Genomic DNA, 14,009 nt, shown 5'->3' with positions numbered 1-14,009 from the left:
GGTATTTTTTCTTCAGCATTTATTCCACCCGGAACTCTCTTCAAAACAAAGAAAAGGTGCTTCTTCGGTGCACTAATGGTTACACCCCTTACGAACAAGTGAGCAAAGTGGCCCTATTCAATGCTGCTTGGCTGAGCTTAACACTCAGGATCTTAGTAATGATCTGAAGCGGAAGCTCAAAAGGTTGTGGTGAGTTCATACAATGTGTTTGTAAGACGAGACACCTAATACGGGGTATGTTATGAACAGTCTACCATGAAGAAGACACAGACATGGCAACCCTGACTTAACAATACGCGTTAACAACAGAAGATACACCGAGGAAAATAAATGACCTTTTTTGTGTAACAGTGCCAGCAGAAAGCAGCCCAAAAGATGGCACAGCTACTCTTGGGAACAATTACTGTAACATCTGCAGTTTCCCACTAGTTTTGAGGCAGTGCCACGGTTCCCACCCAGAGCCATTCTCACTTGCGTGCAGGATGAGGAGCGACCCTGGCAGACCTTCACATGATGCTGGGCTGAGTCCTCACTGCCGTGCAACCCCAAGAACCACTGGTTGTTTAAGGAACCCTAAGAAACTGGAAGGCTTTTTTGAAGTTATTATTAACTTAAAGCGGGTGGAGCCATGCTGGAAGAGTAGAAGAACACTGCCAAAGATGGGTGGCTCCTCAGCTCTGCCTCCACTCAGTGGGGATGTCCAATTTCTCTTCGGAGGGCAGGGCAGACTAACCTATGCTCCCCACTGGCGGCACATGCTCAGCAGGAAAGGGACGATCTGTGCTTTGCAGCCCTGTAAGCGGTGGGATTCCCAAGCTGCTGCTGGGCTTGGAGCTCAGAAGCCAGGAGCCAGAATCCTGCCTCCCACCAATGATCACACCTGCACCCTGCGAGACAGCGGCTCCCAGTGCCCTGGTCCTGTTGAGCTCAGGAGCTGTCAGGTTCCTGCTGAGCAGGAAACAGCATCTTCACTTTCTTTTCTTCCTTCCTTTTCCCCATTTGACGACTGCACAGAAATGCTTGTAGATTGGGACTGTTACACCCATGCAAGCTTAAAACAACCTTGCTCAGGCACAGACGACAGCTCTTGATGGCAATGTGAATGTGACTGCAGACTAATCCACCTTGTTCTGACACATGAAAGCCATCTCTGAAATCCTGGCATTGCCTGTACTCACTCCTGTTACACATCTCTGTGCAGCCAGCTCTCAGTCAGGCCAACACAGCAGAGAAGCATACAGAAAAAACTCCCACATTTTTGGTAGATTCATACTCCTTTCTGCACTAGAATTTTTCTTTTTCAGTGTAATCATGGAAAGACATTAATAGTTTAGCTTTAAATATAGGTCTATCAACAGATTTTAAATTTTTTTAATATAGACATTCTGCAAAGAACTGGTTTGCATTTAAAGCATATTAAGTGTATCTCTGATAGCTAGAGGGACAGACTACTACCAGAAAAAAGGCAGTCAATTTAAAAGATATTTCTTCCTTCAATATTCTATTCTCAGAAATCCCAGGCCCCTGCAACCAGTGAGAAAGTCTGGAGCAATGAAGACTTGCCATCAGCAGAGGAGGATCCAGTTAAGGGACATTTAAACAAACTGGACATACACAAGCCCATGGGTCCTGAGGGGTTACATCCATGGGTGCTGAGGGAGCTGGCTGATGTTAACAGGAGGCTACTCTCAACTATCTTGGAAAGGTTATGGGGTTCAGAGGATGTTCTTGAGGACTGTGAGAAAGCAAAAGTCCTATTTTCAAGGAGGATCCAGTAAACTACAGGCAGGTCAGCCTCACCTCCAACCCTGGGGAGTTGATGAGCAAATAAATCCAGGAACAATTTCCTTAAGATACAGAGTAAAATAAGGTGATTGGGAGCAGTCAGCATGGATTTATGAAGGGAGAAATCACATCTGACCAACCTGATAGCTTTCTGCAATGAGATGCCTGGCTCATCTCATTGAGATGAGAGAGAAGCGGATGTTACTTACCTTGACTTCAGCAAAGCTTTTGACGCCGTCTCCCGTAACATCCTCATTGACAGACAGATAAAGTACAGACTAAATTACTAAATGGTGAGGTGGATAGAAAACTGGCTGAACTGCTCGGCTGAAAAGGCTGTGGACAGCAGCACAAAGTCCAGCTGGAGGACTGTCACTACTGGAGTACCCCAGCAGTCGGTATCGGGGCTAGTATCATTTAACATTTTCACGAGTGACCTCGACAATGGGCTAGAGGCCTCAGCAAGTTGGCTGGTGATACAAAACTGAGAGGAGCAGTTGATACATCAGGTGGGTGTGCTGCCGTCCAGAAGGACCTGGACTGGCTGGAGAAATGGGCTTACAGGAACCTCACAAAGCTCAACAAAGGGGAATTCAAGGTCCTGCATGCGGGGATGGATAACTCCACGCACCAGTACATGCTGGGGACTGACCGACTGGAAAGCACCCTTGCAGAGAAGGACCTAAGGGTCCCGGCAGACACCAAGTTGAAGGTAAGCCAGAAATGTGCCCTTGCAGCAAGGGTGGGTAACAGCGTCATGGGCTGCATTAGAAAGAGCATCGCCAGCAGGTTAAGGGAGGTGATCCTCCCCCTCTACTTGGCTCTGGTGAGATGCATCTGCAGAGCTGGGTCCAGTTCTGGGCTTCCCAGCACATGAGAAACACAGACTGAAACAAGTCCAGCAAAGAGCCACACAGGTGATTAAGGAACTGGAGGATCTGATGAATGAGGAGAGGCTGTGAGATGGGACTGTTCAGCCTGGAGATGGCTCAGGGGGGTCTCATCTATGTGTATAGATAACTGACAGGAGGGAATAATGAAGACAGAGCCAGACTGTTCTCAGTGGTGCCCAGCAAAAGGACAAGAGGCAATGGGCACAAATTGAAACACAGGGAATTCCATTTGAAAGTGAGAAAATAATATTTCCCCCCGCTACTGTGAGGGTGGTCAAACCTGGAACAGGTTACCCAGAGAGGTTGTGGCATCTCCATCCTTGAAGATGCTCAAAAGCCTGCTGGACATGGTCCTGGGCAACCTCCTCCAGGTGACCCTGCTTTGAGCAGGGGGTTCAACTAGGCGACCTCCAGAGGTGCCTTCCAGCCTCAGCCATTCTGTGATTACTTCCAAGCAGGTTAAACAAAACACCTTAAAGAACTACAACTCAAGAAAAAATACTTGAAAGCAGTATAACTTAAGACAGAGGTAATTCTAGGCCTTGCAGCACAACATTTAAGTCCTACCGAAGCACATTTTTATTTCCTGTTTATGTTACACACGGTTGTACAATCTGTGTTGTCTGTAAAGAAGAGATGCACTTCACAGGATGCTTCACTTGCAACAGGAAATTATAAACACATACCCCCAAACCAGAATTGGGCTGTAGATGTTTTCTATCACTCAGATAGGGTTTATGCAACATCTTACCATTGAGTACAGTTTCCACTATGACTAGGATGGGTAAACAAGTCCAATTACAGATGTTCTATTTTTAAAATTTTAATTGTAAGGCACATGGTGTAAAACATTAATTAAAATTATGCTGGTTTCCACAACAACAGTGCTTCATGACAAATGGCTATATTAGCAAACAAACATTGAAGATACACAATTATTGTATTGCTCTGTGACTTTATACTCTAAATCAAAATAGTGTTCTTCTTTTTTAACTCATACCAACATCTAAAGGCAAAGGACCAAAACTGCAATATTTATTCATTTACGTTACTAAACTGAAGTCAACAAATTGACTTACTGAATTGACAGCATGACAATATCCCCAATAAATATGCATAACTTCTTTGGAAACTCTTGAAAGGAGAAGATTTTTAAATGACAGCAAGTCACACATGGCCAAACTTTTGGTAAATGAATTCACAAGTACCTAATGAACCACTTAAGTGACTAACTGATTTCAGTACACCAAACGCTAACTTGGATGCCTACTTTCATACAAGCTGTTTTAAGAACACTGCCCTTAAAAAAAGAGAGAAAAAAAAGTTTAAGTCTTTTTTAAATGCTTTTGGGCACCAAAATGACACTCAAGCTGGTCAGAAAACAAGGGCAAATTTTCATTCTGTTTTCTGCACTCAAATTACAGAACGAAATCCTATAAAGTGTAGCTAGAAGGCTTAAAAACAAAACAAAACAAAACAAACCCACTGAACTTTGTTGCTACTTAAGTATCTTGTAAACTGTCCCATTGATTTCAGGAGGAGCTGAACTGAGCCATGGTAGAACAAGCTTTCTAAAATTCCACGTTTTGTTATTAATTTTAAGAAGTCAGTCAAACAGATTGTAATACGAAATACATTTTCCCATCCTTCATTTACAATCCTGTCTTAGAAAATCTGAGGCCAATTCACATCCCTCAACAGGGATGCCATGTATGCCAAGGGAAAAGAAGAACTCTGCAGGAACAAGCCCCCAAGGTTTTCCCTGAAGCCTCCTGTTGGGAGGCTCCTTTTCCTTTTTAAAGCCTTAAAAGGAAAAAAGCCTTTTATCCTGCTGGTCCCCAGCTTGGCAAACCAAGAACCCCCGGGTCAGTATCTTGTGATTGCATTCACTCAGGGATTCTCTGTGGCTTTCTCTTGCTATCTTCCAGCAGAGCCAGCACAACTGTTTTCATCTGCTGGTACCAGTCGAAGTTTCTATCAGGCCATTTGCTTAACTTAGCAATCCTAGGGGCTCCCAGGAGGCCAGACTCTGAAGGAAAGCTCAAGTGCTGCAAGTCATTAGAGAAGCAAGGCATACCACCTCTGCTCCGTACATCTACAGGTCCAGATAATCTGCAGGTGAGCAGAGGAGCACTACTTTGACCAGCTTTTTTCCAAAGCCACGGAGGGACTCAGCCACGGAGATAACCTACGTATGTAAGCAAAGATGTTACATCGTGGGATCATGCAGTTCATGCCTTGAAAAAAAGCACCATCTCAATTTTCAAGTTCACAGTAACAAAAATACCTTTAAAATTCAAGGGCTGATAGCACTGACAGCAGACAAATTCCTTTTTAAATGCCTTAAACAATTTTGTTTTGCATTTCAAGGCAACAAGTTTAATTTCTACTTCTGTTTTACACTGAAGAGAAGCTCCCTTAGGCAGCAAGCCTAAAAAAGGCAGCCCACCACATACTTGCCTGCAGTCGTTACCTCTGAGCGCTGGCAACCACTGCTTACTCACTGCTACTTACGGCACTTCTCATGGTGGGAAAGGTCTGATGGCAAGGAAGCAATTAATTCTTTTAATTTATTTTTTTTTAGTTCTTTCTGGTCATAAGGCTAGACTGTTTTAAAAGTTGCTGTTTGTGTATTTGCCCCTGGGGTTTCACAACTTTCCCTTAAAACATCTTTCACCCTTCTCCACAAAAAATGTCCATTCTTTTCTGGTTAGCCTTAGCAATTTGACCATTTGGATTGAACTCATTTAAAAAGCTATTTCCTAAACAAGTTTTCTATGTTTCTACATGTTAACCTATTTCTCTGTTTATTTCACTTGTGGTATCTTCATTTCTTTTAATCTGATATATGAAAAAAATGGTATACACAAAAATTAATGCCAAAAAGAATCCCAGAGGAAATAGTATCAGAAAGCTACAAAAACAGACGGAATATATATACATGCTTTAAGGAAAAAAATACAATTCAAGTACCTAAGTAAAGGAGTCAATAATGAGTTACTTTGTTCTTTTAGTCTCATCTGAAATAATTTTTTCAAGTAGCATTCTTTATTTCATAGGTCCATGCATAAGAAATTCAAATGCCTAGATAACTCATAAAAATACTACTTAATACCGTGTATTCATGCATGACTACATAAAGTAAGCAAGATTCAACACTATGGTGAAGAGAAGAAATGAAGTGTAAAAATATTTTCTCTTATAACACCAAATGGAAGTCACACTCATTCAAGTAAATATTTTGCTATATTGATAGAAGCCAAATCCATGTTCTTTTCAAAGCCTTGCTTTAGTTGTTGTTTGTAAACTACTGTGCTGGTTTTGGTCTCCTTCATATAAAATAACACAAGAAGTTTGTGTTCACATAACACTATCAATGAAATGCTCTTTGCTTTTTTACAAGTTGTTTGTAACGAACATTTTAGCTCTCTCAAAAGGTGAAGAATATAATCAGCCAATCTCTTTGTGCATGTCCTCTGAGGATACTCATCCTCGGTAGAAACAAATTTCACTAGCCTTAGTCAGCAAGCTGTAATGGCATGTGGTAAAACTATGATACGCACCAAAAACTTACAGACTTGTTAATCAGTAGCAAGATACAACAGAATATGCTCTCTGAAAACTACCCAAACTTCCCAAACAGCATTTGGATAGCTTCCCTTTTTCAACGGAGACTTGATGTTTCACGTTCAACCCATGCACACCATTTTCTCCTTCCTCTCTAAATTCCAAACATTTTTCTTACATTTACTTCTTCTGAGATTCAGTAGTGACAGTTTCTTCCTTAGACTCCTACATATATTTTGCACAAGCTGTTAAACAGAATTAGTCCACGCTCCTCTTTCATATCAGTCACCACTGGCCAAAAATTTTTCTGCAGAATCTGGTACACAAGAATCCAGCTGACCTCACAGTTGCAAAAGCTCAACAGCAGCCAAACTATTAAATAAAACATAGAAGGGAAGTGTTTATAAGCGATACTCGACCATACGGTTGGATGGAAGGCTGTTTTTCCTGTGCTCTGAAGGAACCTAATAAACCAACCTTGGAGAAATCCCAGTTCTGACTCTCACCACCCAGCTTATAACTTGTGCAAATACATCTTGGCAGCCAGGCTGAAGAAAGGTTTTGCGGACTATGGTCATGCAGACCCTCCAAGTGGCCACAAGAAGTGTTTACTAGGTGAAGACAGGTCCCAGGTTGAGCAAGCACAGCGTAAACTCTTTATGCCTCCTTAACTACCATAAGGGTATTACTTATAAGTGGGTAATAACAAAAATACTGCCTGGTATCACTTGGTTGTTGCACTCTGCACAATACAATACCAGATTAGTTCAAAAGGACACCATCAGCAAGAGCACTGGCCGAGACCTTTACCTAAATAAGGAAAGAGGTTATTTATTTACCCCGAGCATAAAGGTACTCTTCAAGTTCCATGACAAGTCTTTACTGCAAATTCCCCCTTACCATTCAAAGCCAGCAGATAAAAACTTAAAAAATGAACAAGTTAGAATTACCTACAGAAATTAAACCTTGTGGTCTCCACAGACCTAGCAAAGCAGAAAGATTAATATAAGCAAATTCTCCACCCCCCAAAAAAAAAAAAAGGCAAAATTATACCCTACTAATTATTTCAGTTGCAGTTCACTAATGCATCTTTTAGTAGTGAACAGGAACAACCAGTTTTAAGGTAACAATCTAACCTCAGTGTCCTATTTTTTAAAAATTAAATAAAAATACCAGAAGAGATACCAGGAAGAAAAAAAAGTGACTTTGGAAAACTGACAGATTGCTGGGAAATGAAATAATTCAAGTCTGAATGTTCTTCCTTCACCATGTGTTAGGACCACATGGCACAAGGAGAAAAATCAACATGTGCAGTATCTGAAACCCATGTCACAGAACAGAAGAAACTGGTGGATAATAAAGAATTAACCTACTATGTAAGTGCTGATTTCTGCATATATTTAAATCTGGAGGAACACTACCCCTTCCTGCAGAGCTTTCTGCCGAGTACAGTATCCATGGGGAAAATGGCTTAATCCCCAGTAATGACGCAGTGTGAGGAGCCTATTTGGGACATACTTAATGCTGTCCTCCATGCTGAAGGTACACTTCCAGGAATAAAGAGTTAGTCACCATGTCTCCCTCCACCACCCATCTCTTCATCTTCTGCATATCCTGCTCTGCAGAGACAGGCATTCACACCTACGGGATGCTGCTAAGTCATCTGGGGACATGGCATGCAGAGAGCTGCTCTCCTACACAAAACTGCAAATACAGTGGTCATCCCACTAGGATTTCTTTCGTCATATGGATTTCTACAGCATGTGAGATGGATGTCTCTGGTGGTTTTGCTACACCCTGTTCCTGAATGGAAGCACCACTGCCTCTGCACACCCTGACTTTTCTCATGCATGCTATAAAGGGGCAGAGAGCATCTTCTTACATCCTTTGCATATACTGTGAGGCCCAACAGAGGCATAATAAAACAGATAAATGATTAAACCAATTTTTTTTTTAGTTTCAACAACCCTTTTTTCCCTTTTTTTTCCTAAAATAAATTTCTCTGTGGAATTGCAATTTACCCAAATGCTGTAAACATTTCTTGTTAGCTCATTCCCAAAGCTCATCTAAGAATGGGATAAGATCACATGCAGCTATCCGTTGAAGCAAAGGAATGAGTCATCAGTCTGCAAGCTGAACAACAGACGGAATCATAGATTCAGACCAAGGTAAGCACAGTAATGAATGAAAAACCAGTTTCTAAATTACATCTCTGGAGAAAGCAGTCCAGGATGGCAACTCATAAACATACCTACCTAGCCTAGCATTAAAAAGCATATAGGGAATCCAGCAGACCACTTAGAAAAAAACTCCACGGACTTCAAGGGTGGGGAAACCTCCCTGAAAAATGTTTGAAACAGCTGAAGGAATTCAATTACAGCTGCATACACCTCTGTAACTAACGTGGTCAAGTCTTGTGTCCTATGTTCTTACAGGTTGGCATAATTATTATGGATTAGGAAAATGCCATTTTAAAATAAACTAGGTTATTTCAATTAATTTATAGTGAACTCTATTAGTTTTACTCCTACTAAGATTAGTACAACTTTCCTCACAGAAGGAAAAAGAAGGGCAATAGTGCAAATGCTCTCTCATTTTGTATTCAAGTGGTTTCTTCTGCGACTAAACAAAGACAGCAGTCTCTCATAAAATGAGAGTACTTCCCATCAACCACACTGACAAAAAAGGCTCAAATTCTGTTTGCAGTTTTGCTGGTCTAAATGCAAATAATCTAGGTAATAAGTTTAGATTTCTACCAAAGCAACTGAAAGCAAAACATGTCCCCAGAGATCTATAGCCTGATTAGTGATGATAAGCTGAGATAGCACAGCCCCAGCTGCTCAGTATTACACAAAGAAAGAGGTGGGCAGGTTCAGAGAAAGCTGCACATATTGGTTTCACTCCTATTCACAATTTACCCCTACTATTTCACTCACCCACTCCCTCTTCACCAAAGCATGAAATGCCAGATGCTTAGATTTAAGCTGTTCAATATTCAACTACTGCCATCACAAATTACTAAATTAACAAAATGCCACCATTCCACATAGTGACTCCCAAACATCATGCTAGCTTAATGTATTTTCAGATGTTTCACTCTCATCCTAAACTCTTCTGCCCTGCCACCACCTAACCAGCCGCAGCACCTGCACCGAGTTGCAACCACAGCTCCTGCTTCTCCCCTGTCCCAAGGCAGCATACCCTTCACAGTGAGGACCGCTGTGGGTGCACTACACATCAGTGGTACCTTTCCCCCAAACCTTTACCTGCACCTATACCTCACTGAGTGTTGCATGCCATGAATTACCCCTTAAGTTACTGCATGCTACAGAGATCACCATTACCACTCTCCTGGGAACCCTATCCACAGCCAGTGCGTGGTTGCCTGAGCTATCTTAGCCCTCAGTGAGAGATGGAAAAGAGAGCAGGAAGAAGGAGAGACTGGGAATAGGGCCTTCAGCTCAGCTCTTCAGGAAATTTCCCCACCTGGTGACTCTGCTGGTTCAGGTGCAAGATTCACAGGTTTAATTTCAGTGGTTCTCTTCCTACTAACACTTTATTTTAGCCCAGACATGCAGCAACATACTGTGCACTGACTGCACCAGTCTGGGTAGGGTGAACATGCTCAAAGTGTACGGCTGAGAAAGGTGAGGACCTCATCAAGAAAAATAATATCAAAGATACATTAAGAGGACAAGTGCTCAAAATGGGGCAGTACAGGACAATATGCCATTTAAAGACTTCCAATGTATACCAGCATGTCCCAAAGAGGGAATACTACTAAGTTTTTGTATTGATACCTCCAAACCTATGCTTCAACAGCTTAATAGGAAGATAATTTTGAAGGCTATAAAGACTACTTTCCCTCTTCTCCAATCTGAACCTGCTTCTTCACTTACTCATTTTTTAAGGTAGCTCAGCTTCCATCTCTGTTTCATGGCTTCTAATTAACTTATTTCTCATTTTAAGTATGTCGTGGTTTAACCCCAGCCGGCAACTAAGCAGCATGCAGCTGCTCGCTCACTCCGCTTACAGTGGGATGGGGGAGAGAATCAGAAAGGTGAAAGTGAGAAAACGCATGGGTTGAGATAAAGACAGTTTAATAAGTAAAGCAAAAGCCAAGTGCACAAGCAAAGCAAAACAAGGAATTCATTCACCACTTCCCATGGGCAGGCAGGTGTTCGGCCATCTCCAGGAAAGCAGGGCTCCATCACACCTAACGGTGACTTGGGAAGACAAACGCCATCACTCCAAATGTCTCCCCCTTCCTTCTTCTTCCCCCAGCTGTATATGCTGAGCATGACGCCATATGGTCCGGAATATCCCTGTGGTCAGTTGGGGTCAGCTGTCCCGGCTGTGTCCCCTCCCAACTCCTTGTGCCCCCCCAGCCTCCTTGCTGGTGGGGTGGGGTGAGGAGCAGAAAAGGCCTTGGCTCTGTGTGAGCCCTGCTCAGCAGCAACGAAAACATCCCTGTGTTATCAACACTGTTTTCAGCACAAATCCAAAACACAGCCCCATACTGGCTACTGTAAAGAAAATTAACTCTACCACAGCCAAAACCGGCACAAAGTATTTACAGCTTGGGAGTAGAAAAAGCAAAGGGATAGGCGATGACCAGAGGAACAAAAGCTGACTGTGCAGGATACCCAGGAGCTGGACCAACTCACCTGTGGGCAGGATGGAAAGCAGCTTGGGGATGTTTCCTTCCTGTTCATGAAAACACAAGGGGCTGCGAAAGATTGATTTCCCACCAGACTGCTGCTGTATCACACCTACCATGCAGTGACCCAGAGCACCCCTGCCACACACACAATTAAATTCTGTCAAGCCACTACTGACCACCCCTAGTGCACAGCACATGTCACGCTTTAATTTAGCATTAGCACAATATCAATAGCCCCCGGAGAGACTTGGATTTAATTCTACTCCAAAAATACGTTCACTGTACTAGAAGCAAAGCAGCAGCAGTGAATAATAATTATTAATTGTCAGCTCTTTGAACATTTTCATACCTATACTGAATGTCTTGGGAAGGATAGCTCCTCTTCCTGAAAAGGAACTCCAGAAACAATATTTTTCCGAAAAGTAAGACCATTTCAGATTGCAGATGTTAACTCTGGATTTCCTTTCTAAACTATTGAGATTCTGCAAGCAGAAGAAACAAGAATTCAATATGTAAAACTGCAGTTCAAATATTTTCAGCAGCCAAGCAAAATCCTCTTGCACATATTCTTTTGAGTTAAAAACCAGATCTGCTGTGAGGCACAGCATGTACCTCCTGGCAACAGTGTAGATTTATGTTTCTGCTCTCTGGGAAGTCACTGCTATGTAAAAGGATATGACTGGCTTTACAGGTCAAGGTAAAATCTATTACCCTGAAATGGACCGAAAATGGAAAACAGATCTAGCAGCTTAAACACGCAGAGCTATCAGAAGGGGTTGAGAGGTAGGATACACCACCACTGATTTATACAGTTTAAATAGCACAGTTGATGCCTTTCTTCTCCATCTGACTTCTCTTTTTGCTTCACATTTTCCTTGCTTTTCAGCCCTTTGGAAACCTCACTCACAGAAGATGTCACATTTCCCCTAGAATGAAATTGGCTTATGACACATTGTATAATTCCCCAAACACATAACACATTAATTTGACACACTCCTGTCATCAAGACCTTAATTTCTAATGTCTTCTTTTCCAGATAAAATTAAGAAATTTCTCTGCCTCAGCCATCTAAATTGTATCACCTTAAGAGGGAGCGTTTCTACCCACTCACACCAAGGTCCTTCACATGGGAGATTCCCAAACCTCCAGGGGAAGCCCTGCTTGAGTTTCTTCTTGAACGTACTATGTTCTCATCCCAGCAAGCGACTTTCTAGTGAGCTGCTTTTCTCAGCCAACACTTTGTATTTTAATTCCTATCTTTTCTTGACTAATTTCCCCCCTCTTTTTCTGTGCATTAGTTTCCCCCCCTACTTTTGTGTTCCCATTAACTCTTTCTTTTCACCTTGTTTTTGTTCTCTGGACCTGTGTGTCCCTCTTCTTCTTTACCACCAGACTACCCTGCATGCTACAAGTTACCTCAAATTTTGCAAAGGACTACAGCAATGATTTCTGTGCAATACTCTACAAGTCTAGGAGTGCTGTCTGGCAATCGTTCAGGTAGAACCCTAAAACTTAAGTGGGGCATTTTCTGTAAAATAGATGTGCTTCTGCTATATAAACTTTACGCCCTCCTACCTCCTCTAGAATTACAGCTGCTTCTCTTTTGATGTAAAAAGGCAGGGACAGAGAGAGAGATAGGATATCTGGATATACTGAAATGCTTTATAATGTCTTCTAGTGGACAATTAACTGTAGTCTGTGAGTCAGAGAACTGTCAGAGATCCACATGCTCACAGGTTTGTGGCCTTTCTGGTGAATTTTAGGAGTTACACACCATCTCAGATAAGTTGCCATTTCATCTTCACAACAGACCTCACCTGGTTAAATATTACATATATCTTGCAGAAAGCAGAAGAATTACTGGCACAGCCAATATGAAAATGCAACAGACCCTTTTTTTTTCTGTTTCCCATAATACTGAGCTACCCCTGCAGTGACCTAAGATGAGGGTACAGGTGACTAGGAGGGGACAGAGACACAGCACTGTCAATGCCACCACAGGCAGTATTGTCACAATCTGACCCAGCATCTCTGTCCTTCCCTTATCTCCCTCATCATACATCTTTGTCTCACCCTGCAACCCCAGTTGTATGTACACGCAAATCAAATGACCTGGTGCTATGTGTTTTCACAGAATGTCCAAAAGTCTTATTCCCTGATTTCAGAGTTTGATGGTACATAGAATAATGGGAGCGGACCCCAAAAACCAGAAACCCACCCCAAACCATATACTGATGTTGCTGACGTCAATCTTGCCACTCTAAATAAGCCCTGAATTAAAATATCAAAACGAAAGGATGCTTCGCAGAGAGAATAAATACTAGTAATTATTTTTCACAGCCTTCAATACACAGCCATTTCCATTTGTGAAAGACAATTACAAAACATTATTCTGACTCTATGCATCACCAAAGCAAAACAGGAAGGTAATATACCAGCATACTCCCTTTGCACTGCTTTCTGTGACTCTGCAGAGATGTCTGGGAAAAACACAAACCAATATTCATAATTTTTTAAATTCCCTTTCTGTGTCCTCTCCCACTGGTTTTTGTTCGATTCCTTCACAGTCTCACCGTTGAAAAGCAGAGCACCATTCACTGTCATAAAGCTGCATACCCTGAACATAAAGGAAAAGCAAAGCTCTTCTTTTTGGACCAAATCCCTTAGGTGGGAACATTGCCCAAGTGAAAGCAGCCTGGCTGAGCCGTGTAAGAGGTTAGGAGGCAGGGGATCGCATAGCAATCTTAATATTTCTGGATGGAAGTTCAGGAAAGGGAAAGCAAAGGCAGGTGCTGGCAGTTGCAGAGGACACCTGAGGAGTCACTCCATGGCATTGCACATGTGGGCCAAGGCTGATCTTACTTTTCCTTCCCACATGCCTGGGCAAGCAGCCCAGCTAAATGCAGAGAGCACCAGCATGGAGACTTGGCTCTGAATGTGCTCGTTATACCATATACATTGGCCAATTCGACCAAAAATACCCCCCAGTTCTGCCCAGCACCAAAAACATGAATGGAGCTGAAGGGCCAATGCCAAGCTGGAAAAAGTGACCCTGACTTGGGCGAGCAGCTCTAAAAGAAACAGAGGAGGAAAGACTGGAA

General features: G+C 42.4%; 1 protein-coding gene across 7 annotated transcripts in view; it reads right to left on the bottom strand.

Moving 5' to 3' along the window:
* Window positions 1–14,009, bottom strand: part of LRRC3B (leucine rich repeat containing 3B) — a 141,010-nt gene that overhangs the window by 29,646 nt on the left and 97,355 nt on the right. Inside the window, exon 1 of one of the 7 annotated variants that reach the window (XM_075052690.1) lies at window positions 11,258–11,371. The exons of the other annotated variants lie outside the window; for them this stretch is intronic. The gene's annotated coding sequence lies outside the window, so the exon portion shown is untranslated. Of the gene's footprint in view, window positions 1–11,257; window positions 11,372–14,009 lie in introns of those variants that run through there. 7 annotated transcript variants of the gene reach the window in all.

Source organism: Buteo buteo, chromosome 2 (assembly GCF_964188355.1).
Source record: "Buteo buteo chromosome 2, bButBut1.hap1.1, whole genome shotgun sequence".
Classification (NCBI taxonomy): domain Eukaryota; kingdom Metazoa; phylum Chordata; class Aves; order Accipitriformes; family Accipitridae; genus Buteo; species Buteo buteo.
This window is presented reverse-complemented; position numbering and strand designations above follow the sequence as displayed.